The sequence below is a fragment of the Rhipicephalus sanguineus genome, chromosome 8, assembly GCF_013339695.2.
Source record: "Rhipicephalus sanguineus isolate Rsan-2018 chromosome 8, BIME_Rsan_1.4, whole genome shotgun sequence".
Lineage (NCBI taxonomy): Eukaryota > Metazoa > Arthropoda > Arachnida > Ixodida > Ixodidae > Rhipicephalus > Rhipicephalus sanguineus.
The window spans coordinates 144,329,398-144,342,983 of NC_051183.1; the positions used below are offsets into that span (position 1 = coordinate 144,329,398).

At 44.1% G+C, this 13,586-nt stretch overlaps 1 non-coding gene across 1 annotated transcript; it reads right to left on the reverse strand.

Moving 5' to 3' along the window:
- Window positions 1-12,596: 12,596 nt before the first annotated feature.
- Window positions 12,597-12,668, reverse strand: Trnat-cgu (transfer RNA threonine (anticodon CGU)). Its single transcript has one exon. It is a non-coding gene; the product is annotated as a tRNA-Thr (tRNA).
- Between the last annotated feature and the right edge of the window lie 918 nt (window positions 12,669-13,586).

The following is a 13,586-nucleotide window of genomic DNA, read 5'->3' on the forward strand; positions in this document are numbered from 1 at the left end:
CAAGGGTTAAATCATGATCATGGGCGTTAGTCGGCGGTACGGAGATGTGCCACTAGGCGTCAACGTGAGAGTGCGTCCACATCAGACGGTGCTACATCTGCCAAACAAGAATAGACATTATACAAGCTGTGGTATACCACTGCACAAAGCAATCAACTACTTCTGTGACGACACGTTTCACTTTCGTGATATATCGATTCCTATGAGAGAGGGATCAACCATCTTTTGTTTATTTTTAAAACTTGCGCGAATATTTTTTTACTGTCTAATCTGCGAAAAGGGCGGGGCTTTGGACGCACTACATTGACCACAGACCGCATACATTTGGTAGTATATAAGGAAGCGTACAGAGTAACTCCAGGCCTCATTTGACAGCAGGGCCCCTAACATGCAAAAAAAAGCGAAAGGGAAAACACAAAGTAAATAAGTTTATAATCAAATAGCAATAAAAAAAAACAGCGACCATTATGTGAGACTTAAAGGCGTAAGAGTGGCACTCGCATTGACTGTGTTGGCAAACTTGTCATTAACTGTGAGCCATCTACTTTTTCTTCTCAGCCCATGTATTCATAAGTTACCCCGCCCCCGTTCCCTAACGTGGTTTTGCACAGCCTACAGGATCGGAAGCGTTGCAAGCTTTCTGCACCTCACCTGGTATTGCACTGGCTCCTGGATCGGCACACACCTTCCTTTGACCATGCGTTGATTTCGTGTGATGACACATTATGTGCTTGTCATTAACTGTGAGCCATCTACTTTTTCTTCTCAGCCCATGTATTGATAATTTACCCCGCCCCCGTTCCCCATAAGCACCTAACGTGGTTTTGCACAGCCTCCAGGATCGGAAGCGTTGCAAGCTTTCTGCACCTCACCTGGTATTGCACTGGCTCCGGGATCGGCACACACCTTCCTTTGACCATGCGTTGATTTCGTGTGATGACACATTATGTGACGTCATAAAGACGTCCAAACTTCGGCGGTCTATGTCATGTAAACGTCGCAGGATGTCACCATCAAGCTGATTAAAATCTCATGTGACGGTCACTTTGCTCATTTGATGAGGCATGCAAGGCTTTTGCCTTAAAATGAAACTATTCCCTTGAACCACAACCACAAATTTTGTATCGCTTTGCCGAATCGTCGAAACTAACGCTGTTGATACTAATTTCAGCAAGTTACATTGTTTTTTATGTTTATAATTTTATTTTAATGACATACCTTAATATGTCTGCCCCAAAGAAGCAAGCACAATCTGTAGAACACCAGGAGGCGACTGATTCCGGGACCGTGCGATCTCCGGGACCACGTGGCCATCTGCATATATAAATACTGCCGCTTCACCGAGGATTGCATTCGGCAGCAGTGGCGGCGTTCTAGGCACAAGCTGAACCATTTCTTCTGCGTTTTGCAGCTTCGCCGTGCACCTGGGTCAACTGAAACTACTGCGCATCATCACACACGTGCCATTATCATCGACTGCCCCAAAGAAGCAAGCACAATCTGTAGAACACCAGGAGGCGACTGATTCCGGGACCGTGCGATCTCCGGGACCACGTGGCCATCTGCATATATAAATAGTGCCGCTTCACCGAGGATTGCATTCGGCAGCAGTGGCGGCGTTCTAGGCACAAGCTGAACCATTTCTTCTGCGTTTTGCAGGTTAGTGGGGCTCTTCTCAGAGCATAAAATTGGTTCTAGTCTTGAATAGCTGCCACTGCTGCCCGGTGTCTAGTATATGTAATTTTTTATGTGATTTTCTTCGTGTTGTCGGTAATAACTAACATGAACAAGGAAGTTGCGAGACTGATCAATGATTTCAAAGATGAAATCAGAAATGAGTGGAAGCAAATGAAAGAAGCGCTAGAGCGAGGCATCCGATCAGAAGAAAGAAATTTGCGCGGTGAAATTGATGAAATGAAGAAGAGCATGGATTTCTTCAGCAAGACCCTAGATGACACCAATGAAAAACTGGTGGCAACTTTAGCGGAAAATAATGCGCTGAAGAAAGAAAACTGTGTGCTACAGCACAAAGTTTCTTCTTTGGAAAAGAAACTGGCGGACTGCCAATCAGGCCTCTTGCAGTCTGAGCAGTACTCCCGAAATCGAAATTTGGAAATTAAAGGAGTAACCGAAAAACCGAATGAAAACCTTGTTGAAGTACTCCAAAAAATTGGAGAGGTAGTTGGCGAGACTGTAACCCCTGAGGACATTGACGTCTGCCACAGGGTTCGAACAAAGCAGGCAGGTCAAACCAATATAATTGTTCAATTTCAACGGAGGGACAAACGCGATGAACTGCTTCAGAAGTCGCGCAAGAAAAGGCTAACAAATGCATCCCTCGGTTTACCTACTGAATCTCCTGTGTTTGTAAATGAACACCTTTGCCCCGAAGTGAAGAAAATGCTGGGAATGGCAATAGCGCGCAAACGGGAACACAGCTGGAAATTTGTGTGGACGAAAAATGGCACTATTCACGCACGCCGCACAGAGACTTCGCCTGTCGTCCGCATAATGCGTGAAAGCGATTTGAACAAGATAACGAACACATAATTCACAGAAACTCCAATATATTCATGCCCAGAATAGAGATGGCGCCTTCAGGCTATGTAAGTCCAGGCGACATCATTATGAAGCACAACATTACTAACAAAGAAAAACTGCTAAAAATTATGCATCTAAATGCAAGGTCACTGTTGAACAAAACGGATGAGGTCACTGCGCTAATAGAATCATGTAACGTCAATTTTGAAGTTTTGATGTTTACTGAAACCTGGTATAATGATGACTCAGAGTACTATGCGCTTCAAGGATACGAACACTTCAATGTAAATCGTAAGGAGGGCAGAGGTGGCGGCGTTGCGATTTTAACTTCTTTAAAAGGTTATGATATTCTTCGAGAATATAGCGTCGCTACCGAAAATTACGAAGTTCTATGCATTAAAAAAGAAAAGACGGTATTTGCGGTTTTATATCGACCCCCTAATGCCAGCCACTCTGACTTCTTTCAGTTTTTAGACAATCTGCTGTTATTTGTAAATGAAAATGGTTACCTACTTACACTTGGTGGGGACTTTAATATCGACATTACGACCAGTTCAGCAGCTACTACACAGTTTTTGTCAATCCTGGAGTGCAATGACTTCTACAGTGTAATCAAATCACCTACGCGTGTAACCGCTACTACGTCATCGTTACTAGATACTTTCATAATAAACTCGACTATCGATAACTCAAAATCGGGAATCATAAGCCATGACATCAGTGATCACATGCCCATATATCTTTTCCTCGAAAGAAAGATGTCAACTAAAAGCACATTCGCTGGTAATGCAACGTACCGCAAGATATCGGCTCAGTCACTTGACAAATTCCGAGAAGCTGTGCGCGAAACAGATTGGACTGACATATTTTCCATTAAGGATGCCAATGAGGCATATGACAAGTTTATGAACAAACTAAAAATGCTTTACTTTAAATCATTTCCTATTCAGAGCTACCGAAATCAAAAGCCATCGCGCAAGCCCTGGATTTCTAAAGAATTCGTAAGACAAATCAACAAAAAGAATAAACTTTACCAGTGTTTTGTCGAGTCAAAGGACTTGTCGAAGTGGAAAGAATATAAACAGCTTAGAAATAAATTAAACAAAGAAAAAGAAAAGGCAAAAAATGACTACTACACGCGTATATTTAATAATGATTGCATGCGCAAAACTAACAAAGTATGGGAAAAAATAAACGATACACTAAATCGCAGGCCAGCCACTACACGAATAGATACACTGAATATCGATGGTACTTCTATAGGCGGCACAGAACTTGCGGACCTATTCAATGATTTCTTTGTGAAAGTGGGATCATGATATTCAGCCCACACTACACCTAACCTCGTTAAGGGAGTTTCTATTTCTAAAGCCTACTAACACTTCTGAGGTGATTTCGACATTTTTATGTCTAAAAAATAGCCGCAGTAGGGATATGGACGATTTAGAAATCAGACCGATTAAGTATGCCATAGACCTTCTCGCTCCTGTTATAACGCACATTTTTAACGCGTCCCTGTCGACTGGAGTTTTCCCTCGCAATATGCAAGTAGCGCGAGTAATAGTTATACATAAAGGGGGTGATAAAAACAATATTGGCAACTATAGACCAGTTTCTATTCTTCCTATATTATCGAAGGGCCTCGAAAAAAATTATCAACGTCCGTATTGATAATTTTTCGCAGAAACATAACTTGCTAACTGAATGTCAGCACGGTTTTCGAAAAAAACGGTCTACGGAAAGTGCATTAAATATGCAAAAGGATCTCATTCTTCAGAACATTGAAAAAAAGCTTCTAACGTTAGGGTTATACTTAGACTTTAGCAAAGCTTTTGATAGAGTCAACCACCAACTGTTGCTTACGAAACTAGAAAGATACGGTTTCCGAGGAATAACACTTGAACTTATTCGCTCTTATTTAAAAAGTCGACATCAGTTTGTTGAAATTAACGACAACAGGTCACAAACAAAACCTATAACAGCGGGTGTGCCTCAAGGTAGCATCCTTGGCCCGATATTTTTTCTTTATTACATTAATGATATTGTAGAAATTAGTGATATGTGTAAGTTTGTCGCATATGCAGATGACTGCTCCATTTTCTTTACAGGAAAAGACTTAGAAGAAATAACGCCTATAGCTAGCACTGTCTGTAACAAAATTCAACGCTGGTCAAAGGCAAACTGCTTGATTCTCAATGAAGCCAAAACAAAATGTGTCATTTTCCGTGCCCAAGGAAGTTCTACTACATTCCCAGATAACATTGTTCTAGGTCCGTATACGATTACCATTACGTCCTCTATGAAAACACTCGGAGTTATATTCACAGCGCACATGTCCTGGAATGATCATGTTGGCAATGTTTGTGCAAAAGTGCGAAAAGCTGTTGGTCTTTTAAATCGCTATCGAAATACATTACCATATAAAATTAAGCGCCTCATTTATCATGCTCTCTTCCACTCACACCTCACTTACTGCTCACTCATATGGGGTAACACCACCGCACAAAATATTCGGATGCTGGAAACACTTCAAAAGAAAGCAGTTCGAGCCATTGCAAATGTTTCTTTCTCCGAACATACGGAAGAGCTTTTCCGGCAAATTAAAATAATAAAAGCTGGTGACATTTGGAAACTGAAAACTCTGCAATGCTACAAGAGTGCTATGCTAGGAAAAATAGATTCATTTCTAACCCTCGCAGATCTACAAGAAAATAAAAGTGCATATTCATATCGCCGTCAGGCCCCCTGGCAAATCCCTTTTTCGCGTACTAATTATGGACAACAGCGCCTTTGCCATACACTGCCTTCCCTGCTTAATCATTTCAACAAACAAAGTGTTGATGTGTTACCGCTAAACAAAAATAAAATGTTGGACTTGTTCCTGTAGTGGCTCAATGACAGCATGTGTTTGGAAGAAAAAAATCACAGCGGTTTTTTTTTTTTTTTTTTTTTGACATGCTGCTGCTATCGTACTTCTCTTTCTATGTTATAAAAAAGTGATTCTCGGTTGTACTTTGTAGTTGCTGTATACTTGTTTTCATTTATACACTTCCTTTCATCCAATGTTCATGTTATATTCAGTTGAAATGTTATTATTTCTTTAATGCTTTATACTTTGTAACATGCTTTCTTCCATTGTTTTGAAACCAACATCACCACTGTCTGCCTGGGGGACCGGAGCTTTGTCAAGCCGAAGAACTTTCGGCTTTTTCTCCGGTTTCTCCCTTTTTCACCTTATGTATGAAATGGTGAAAATAAAAGATTTTGATTGATTGATTGATTGATTGATTGATTGATCCATTTATTATATACAACGCTTACCTTAACCCACTCCATAATTCTCCTACCTTTTCTATTTTTGTCAAGGTTTCGGACAACTCACACCCGTGCTCGACAGGGTGGTCTTAAAGATTGCAGTGTCACTCGGTACTCTTGCCACTAATAGAATACAAAGTAAAAAACGCAAATCTGATTCAAAATCAAGTGTGATTTAAATGATCCCCGCTCAAGCATTCCGAACAGATGGTTAACCAGCGTAGCTGAAGCGTCTGCGTTTATCACTGGGTTAATCCCCACGGTTCACTAAAGTCTTTTTCAATTTTCAGTTACGTCTGTCAAGAATTTTAATCGACGTTTGTCACCCGTGTGTTCCCTTCTTCACCTTTAGTGCACCAGTGATGAGTTGTGGGGTTTTGCCAATTTATGTGGAGCATACCAGCTCAGTATGACGGTAGTTTTTTGCGTACCTAGGAGGCCCAGACTTTCCTTTCGCTCTACTCATATAAAGCTATGCTTTAAAAGCAGTACATTACGAATTCAGCATTTGAAGAAATACTCGTATTAGCTTCATCAATAAGGATCATTTCGAAAGTTGTCTTTCTTTTTCTCGATGTTCTTTTACAAAAGATCAATTCTGATGAAAAGATAAAAAAAATCACACCATCTCCCGCTAAAGGGGACCATGAGGTGATGCGAAGCAGTGTTTCGGCATGTAGAGCCCGCGTTTCAGAGGTGGAGTGATGAGGGGAAAGGGGAGAGGGGGAAAGGGGAGGGGGGAAGGAAAGGGGAGAGGCGATGTGGAAAGGGGGAGAGGGGAGGGTGAAATGGAAGGGGAGAGGTGATGTAAGAGGGGAGTGGAGAGGGGGGAAAGGGGAGGGGAGGGGAGAGGGGAGGGGAGGGGGGAGTGGATAGGGAATGTGGAGAGGGTTTGCGCATGCGCAGTAAGGGTGGTCACGCCGCACACCACCACCACCGGATTGAACTGCGCTATGAGATGCTTCACATCTAAAAATGAATTCGCAGTGCTACAACCGCAGTACACATCGCCAAATCATTCGCACCACTTAAAGGGCCCCTAAACCACCCAGAGGTCGACGTTTAGCTGTGGCGTTGCAGTTGTGCACGAGTCTACAACGAACGCTGGCGGAGTTGCACGCGCCTTCTCGTTTCGCGCTTGCCTTCGCTAGGCTGCGTTCGTCGGCTCGTTTATCCACCTCCTCGAGTGCCCTTCCTCAGCGTCCGACGTGGAAACGCAAGAAGCGCGCGCATCTGCTATCAGAAAACAGGCTTTTATTCGCTCACTGACAGCGTCTCTTGCTCGCGACGTCACCTAATCATACAGGTGACGTCATGACGGCTGTTGTCGATATCGGAAAGGCACGGAGAGGAGCACGGGAGCGTCTGTTGGTGGTTTAGGGGCCCTTTAAACCGCGTGTCTGCTCGACGGCTGCCAGCCTCAGCCTTGAAGGGGGCTTCAAACCAAGATACATACTTGAGTAACATTTGCATTTACGCATCAGGGTTTTACGTAATCTTTTTTTCTTTCGCTTCAGAATGGCACAAAAGTAGCGTTTTCATGCCCAAATAACTCCACGGGTGAGTTATGGAATCAGGACGTCTTTAGGAAATTTACCATGTACAAAAATGAGGTAATAATTTCCGACCACTTCCAGTAGCCCGATAGTTAAAAAGTTATCCATATTAATCTCATGATGACGATGACGATGAGAAGGAAATTGCCAATGCATGTGATGAATATCGACAGTCTGTGTGTAGTTACCACTAATAAATATTACCTGCTTCAGAGAACTCGTTGTCACTATCCCTGTTCTGTTAATAAGGGGACGCAGTATATTCCACATCTACCTAAAGCTCGAAATAAGAAAATGATACTTCGTGTCCACACAGCAGAATGTAGTTTGTGCTGGAAATGTAGCCCGAGCGGGCTTCTAGATACTTGGCAAAGTGTTTTCACGTGTACCAGTGTGTTCACTGAACCGGTGTAAACATCGGAACGACTGGGGGGCTACTACTGTGGTATCATTTCATAAATATGGTGCCAAACAATGCATCAAATCTTACCATCAAAACTGTTTAACCCTTCACACTAGCAAACATTTAGAGCACATAACGCATAAATATATTGCAGATTTTTCAGACAAATATAACAACTTGCCAGAAGTTCAACTTTAGTTTGAGAAACAGTTCTGCGCTTTTACGCAGCCGGTGCCCATCATTCGTCATTTTGACGAATCGATAAATCATTTCAGTCAACATCATGAGAGTGTTATGAATTGTGCAAAAGTTTTCACCAGGCAATCACGCATTCAAGGAATACTTAAACTGCATAATTGGCATAACTACATTTCAATAAATCGTAGTACCGCTCGTTGCCCTGTTAGAAAGTCGCAAGTGAATATTGGTTACCCCCGTTTCTTCTCTGATACTCATCCCTGTTTTGATTTCCCAGTGCGATCGCTGAAATTATTTCCATCGCTCGTTGCGGGCATTGGCTTCTTGCCGAGGGTTACAAATTTGTTTCAACAGCGCAGCTGTTCTGAAAGGAGCCTGCGCCGTCCGGTGTCATGCATGTCACGTGACCAGATAGGAGAGTGAATAAAGGAATAAATAAAACCAAGTGATCATGATGATAGGTTTGCTAAATGTTGAGGACGACGATACTTTGAGATGATGCTCGAAATGAGAGTAAGCTCTCTCAGTCCACCCTCACATACACTCGCGCGCTTACAGCTTCGCTGAGCGGCGATTTTCACGGCTTGTAACTGCCTCATTTTTTTTACAGCAGAAGTTGCTATAAGATTACAACGACAGTGCCGTAGTTGTCCCGCGCCGCCGCCGGTGTCCGTAACCGCTATCGCGGCAAATACAAAATGAAATGAGAAAAAAAAATTCGGCAGATGCCACGCGTTGTGGGAATCGGTTTCATGCGAAGCAGTCCGCGAGTATTTCTATGATGTATTTTATTGTTTTGAGCCAAGCGTTACGAGGTGGATCGACGTGTTTTTGTAAGTGTAGTAGCTGGCTGCACATCGCGGGCTTACCAGGCACGTCAATAACACTGGCGTTTAAACGGTAACTTATGGTGCGGCGTACTGTCAGCCTTCACGTTAGATTATATACGTCAGTAATATCGAAACTAAGTCCACTTTACGGTGCAGTCATGTGAATATCATAGGCAACTTGCGTTAATGTATTCCTCCGGGGTCGAGCAATGCTTCAGTACAGCTTGCTGAATCATAGGAATAGAAATGCAATGTTTATTAGGCTGCTATAAAAGCGAAGCTAACACTGGAACCACAGACCTTAATCGGATATGGCGCCTGTATCGTAAGAGCACAGGTGCAGTGTTTATTGTTTTCTTCTTAAATTAGATAGCCAGTACCACAACCACAATTGACGTTGCACCGGCATTATGCCTGCATAGGCTGTTTTTCCAAACCAGTTTATAGGTTTGGCGTGGCTCTGTGGTAGAATACCCGATTGCCACGAAGAATGCTTCGGTTCGATTCCTGCTGGGATCCTGATTTTTATTATTTCCATTCGTCGGGTCAACGCAGCCGAAGTTAATTTTTCTTAATGCTCTCGCATTTAAAAAAACAATGTCTGTTCTCGCCGTTCTTGGGTACATATAAACTGTCGCTGCAAAATATAACAGCACGAGGGACGGCACTGAAGACAAAAACCACAGGACGAGTGCTGTGGTTTTTGTGTCTTCAGTCCCGTCCCTCGTGCTGTTATATTTTGCAATGCCGCACCAGCTTGCCCAGACAAAGTCTCTGATAAACTGTCAATCACCTGTGGCGCATACCCGTACACCGCGGCCCGTGGTAAACGGGTATGTGCAAACGTGTCTGGAGGAAAGGGTTTGACGATGTACGCGACAGAATTTTCACGTTATTCATGTCATGACCCGACAGTCACATTCGTCAAATCCTCTTACCCTCCCATGCCAATTTTGGTCTACACCAAGCTGAGGAGGCGATCATGAGAGCACTCAGACGTAGGCGGCTAGATAAATAGATAGATAGATAGATAGATAGATAGATAGATAGATAGATAGATAGATAGATAGATAGATAGATAGATAGATAGATAGATAGATAGATAGATAGATAGAAACGCTCAAAATGCCAAAGGTTCGCTAAGAAATGCTTCGCATTTAATATGCATGATCGAAGGGGATTTGAACTCCGGCCCTCTGCGTGGCAGTCGAGTACTCTACCACAGAGCCACGCTGGTGCTTGAAGCTCCTTTGCAAAAAGACCCTATAAAGGCGTCATGTCGGGCAAGGCATCGCGTTACCATATGTAATATGGCGTGGCAGAAGAGTAAAAAAACAACCAGGTGTCACACAATGCTAATTGCGCAACGAGTCTGCGGTTAAAGCGTCCCGCCCACTACGACTACTCAACGATAAGTCTTTACCTCCATCAGCCGCATGCAGCATCGACAAGGTGCCCATAATGCCTTACAGATGTGTAACGGGTACCTCGCTTATCCGCAGAAAAGCGACAAATGCATAGTGGGTGCTTCCCTACTTCACAAAAGTTATAATTTATGGCACAGTGGATACCTTGCATGTGCACTTGTATTAGTTGCCCCGATAGAGTTTAGAACGGGCTCTAGAAAGGCCGCTCTTCCATCTTTCGCTGTTACTGCGCTGGGCGTTGCCCACGTTGATCAAAGTGGGAGTCGGGAAGGATTCTGGATATGCGATGCGGATACCTGTGCAACGTTCGGCTCAGAGCCGACGTTCGGCAAAAAAGCATGGAAGTGCACAGCAACGCCCTGATGACAGCAGATCGCGGAACGGGGACCATGCTTTAAAAGAAAGAAATGGTCTCCCGGCCGTTTCTACAAAGCCCCGCACTGGCGGTGTCTATCCGAAGGCCTGGCGTTTCTTTTTTTTTCTTTTTTTTCTTTTTTATTGCTTCATACGTTTGTGCTCCTAGAGTGCATTCATTCAATGAAAAAAATATTTACCACTTCTAGTGTGCCACCAGGCTAGACCTTCCTTGGTTTTCCAGCCAAAGCGAAGCTTTCGAAGCTGAGTGAACCCGCCACTCAAATAATCGTAACGTTTATTATGCATGAAAGTGCACATTCTATACGGCATCGTTCCTGCCGTTGTCAACTCGCGTGAGTGATCATAGCGTCCGACTTTGGGTCAGATCCAGTGCCGCACACACATCAGTGTTCGTGAAGTTGCGAACCAAGTGGTTGCTCAGTGGTCGTATGACAGAAGTGAGGCGGTTGAAGGCTCCAGGGTTGATGTCTATGTCAGGGCAGCCTTCAGCGGACGAGTCAAAATCGACGTCGTATGCGGCCAGGGAGAATACGAAGTTATCGAAGGTGCCTTTGTAGTTGCACACCTACGGAAAAGTACGTGTTAAAGATAATCAGTCGTCGAAGGTGAGCTTAATGATATATTGAATATGCCTCCGCTTGTAGCGGCTAAATATTCACCATCAATAATGCGAATAAGCACCTGTTAAGCAGAGGCGTGGTCCCTAGTATTTATTATTCCATCAAACTGTGCACTCTTTTGTGTATATATACCTCAAAGCAGGCCCGCCTTCTGAAGCTTGTTGTGCAACAGGCTGGGAGTCTCACATGTTTCGGGGTGGCGGGATGAAAGGGTAGGGAGAGGGCAGGGGACAAGTATGGTTGAATGATCAAACCCCCTGCCCTCTCTGTGTCTTCGGCACTCCATCATGCGCATAATACGAAGGTTGCGCACTCAGTACACACCCCTCACGAGTAGCTGTCAAGGCAATAGCGTTAAAGAGCTCTTTTCGCAGAAATTCCGGTGTTGGTGTCGGCGACGGCATCGTTGGTTGTGAGCTAAAAATCAGCGTTTTCCGTGAGCGAAAATTTGAGGTAAGTGGGACCGGAGATACGAACCTGTGATCGCTCGCTCCGTAGCACGATGCGTTTAGCCGCTCGGCCACCATGCATGCATCCTCCAGCGCACTAACGGCGGGCTATTTATATACACCATTTACAGTTGGTGGTACGCACACCTCAGAGGTGCTTCAGCGTGGCAGAGGCTTGACTATCACCCGCGAGATGGCGCAAATGGCCCATAGACGCGCCTTAGCGCCTTAAACGGCATCGCCCCGCCGCGTTTGGTCGCGCCGCATGCATGGATATAGGCACCAGAGGGCGTCCACACTGTGGCTTTCCTTGCCGCCCTGTTTAGGTGTTCACCGAGAAGTGAAGCCAGGCTAGCGATTGGGAAAGCGATACGAACACGGTCCGATTACCCTATCGCGTTGTGCTCTTGAAAGCGAAGCTGAAATGTCCTCGAAGTTTTTCATCCAATTTCACGCACATTTGTCCCATAAATACTATACCCAATCAAAAACCACAAGCAATATACCTTGTGTTTAGTCATCTTCATATACGTTAACGTTATACATATGTTTGCGTCTTAGGAAAAACGGGACCCTCGATCCATTACTCTTTTGTACAAACTCCCAAGAACAATTCCTTGGCTCCTGCCATCTAAAGCCTGTATAAAGAGCCGGTCTCGATCCAAAACTTAAAGCATTTATATAAAGTTAGCAATTGTATTTGCCGTTCGCATCTTGCAATTGTTTTCGCAGTCTATGTAATAATATAGTTGAATCGAACTGAGCCCACCTTTATTAATGAGAACTAACAGACAATAACGCCAAGGAAAGTACAGGGGGTGTTATCTGTAGTATTTAGAATATAAATGTGAAGAAAGTAAAGTGGACGAAAAGATGACTTGCCGCCGGCAGGGACCGAACCTGCGACCTTCGAATTACGCGTTCGATGCTCTACCACTGAGCTACGGCGGCGGTCATCCCCCCGTCCACTTTCTGGGGTATATATGTTGATTTAAACCTAGGAGTGTTAGTCAGCGCCAATCGCAGCCATGGCGGCGAGTGTGGAACACTCCTTTTTTTTGGCCTGTTGGCGTCACGTAGCACGTGATCTTTATACGAGTTGGCAGCTGGCCAATAATCCCTCGCATACTACCTGAAGGCATTAAGTCTGCCAGGACGAGACCCTCGCTATGAATGAAGGAAAGCAGATGATTTTTCAAGGGCTCGTTTATCTTTGTTAGACACAATATTAATGAGAACTAACAGACAATAACGCCAAGGAAAGTACAGGGGGTGTAATCTGTAGTATTTACGTATTTACGTTCGCTTCGGATGCGGCCAGCACTACACATTTAGTTTGAATGGCTTGGAAAGCGTTTTGATTTAATCGAATTGCGAACAGTATTTAGTACTTCGGACGCTTCACCTTCGTGGTTTTCTCCACACAACGAGATCATTTGAACACGTGAAATATTCCTTGCCTTGTATTTCATCAAAATCCCGGTGTCGAAAACAAAAGTCCGTTGTAGTCGCAGATTGTAGATAAAGATGAAGAGGTCGTAGTCATTGTCCTTGTAAACATCCCAGTCTGGTTCAGCGGAACTAGGGCAGACCTGAAATTCATTAATCGGAGATGGTAAGCCTACCAGCTGTACTTGTGACGGGTCCTCACTAGCGCTTTACAAGACCAACAATTTTGCATGTGTGTTTGACATACGTTTCTGCGGGTTCCTCCGTGTTTTGGGATATGACCATCAATAGAAATCAAAAAGAAAGCCCGAGGCTTACAATGCTTTGACGTCAATCAACGAAAATCAAAGCAGTGATTTCTCTACCAGCGCAACTTTCAAACGCGTTGACGTTCCGCATTTTCGCTGCCCCGTTCGGTCA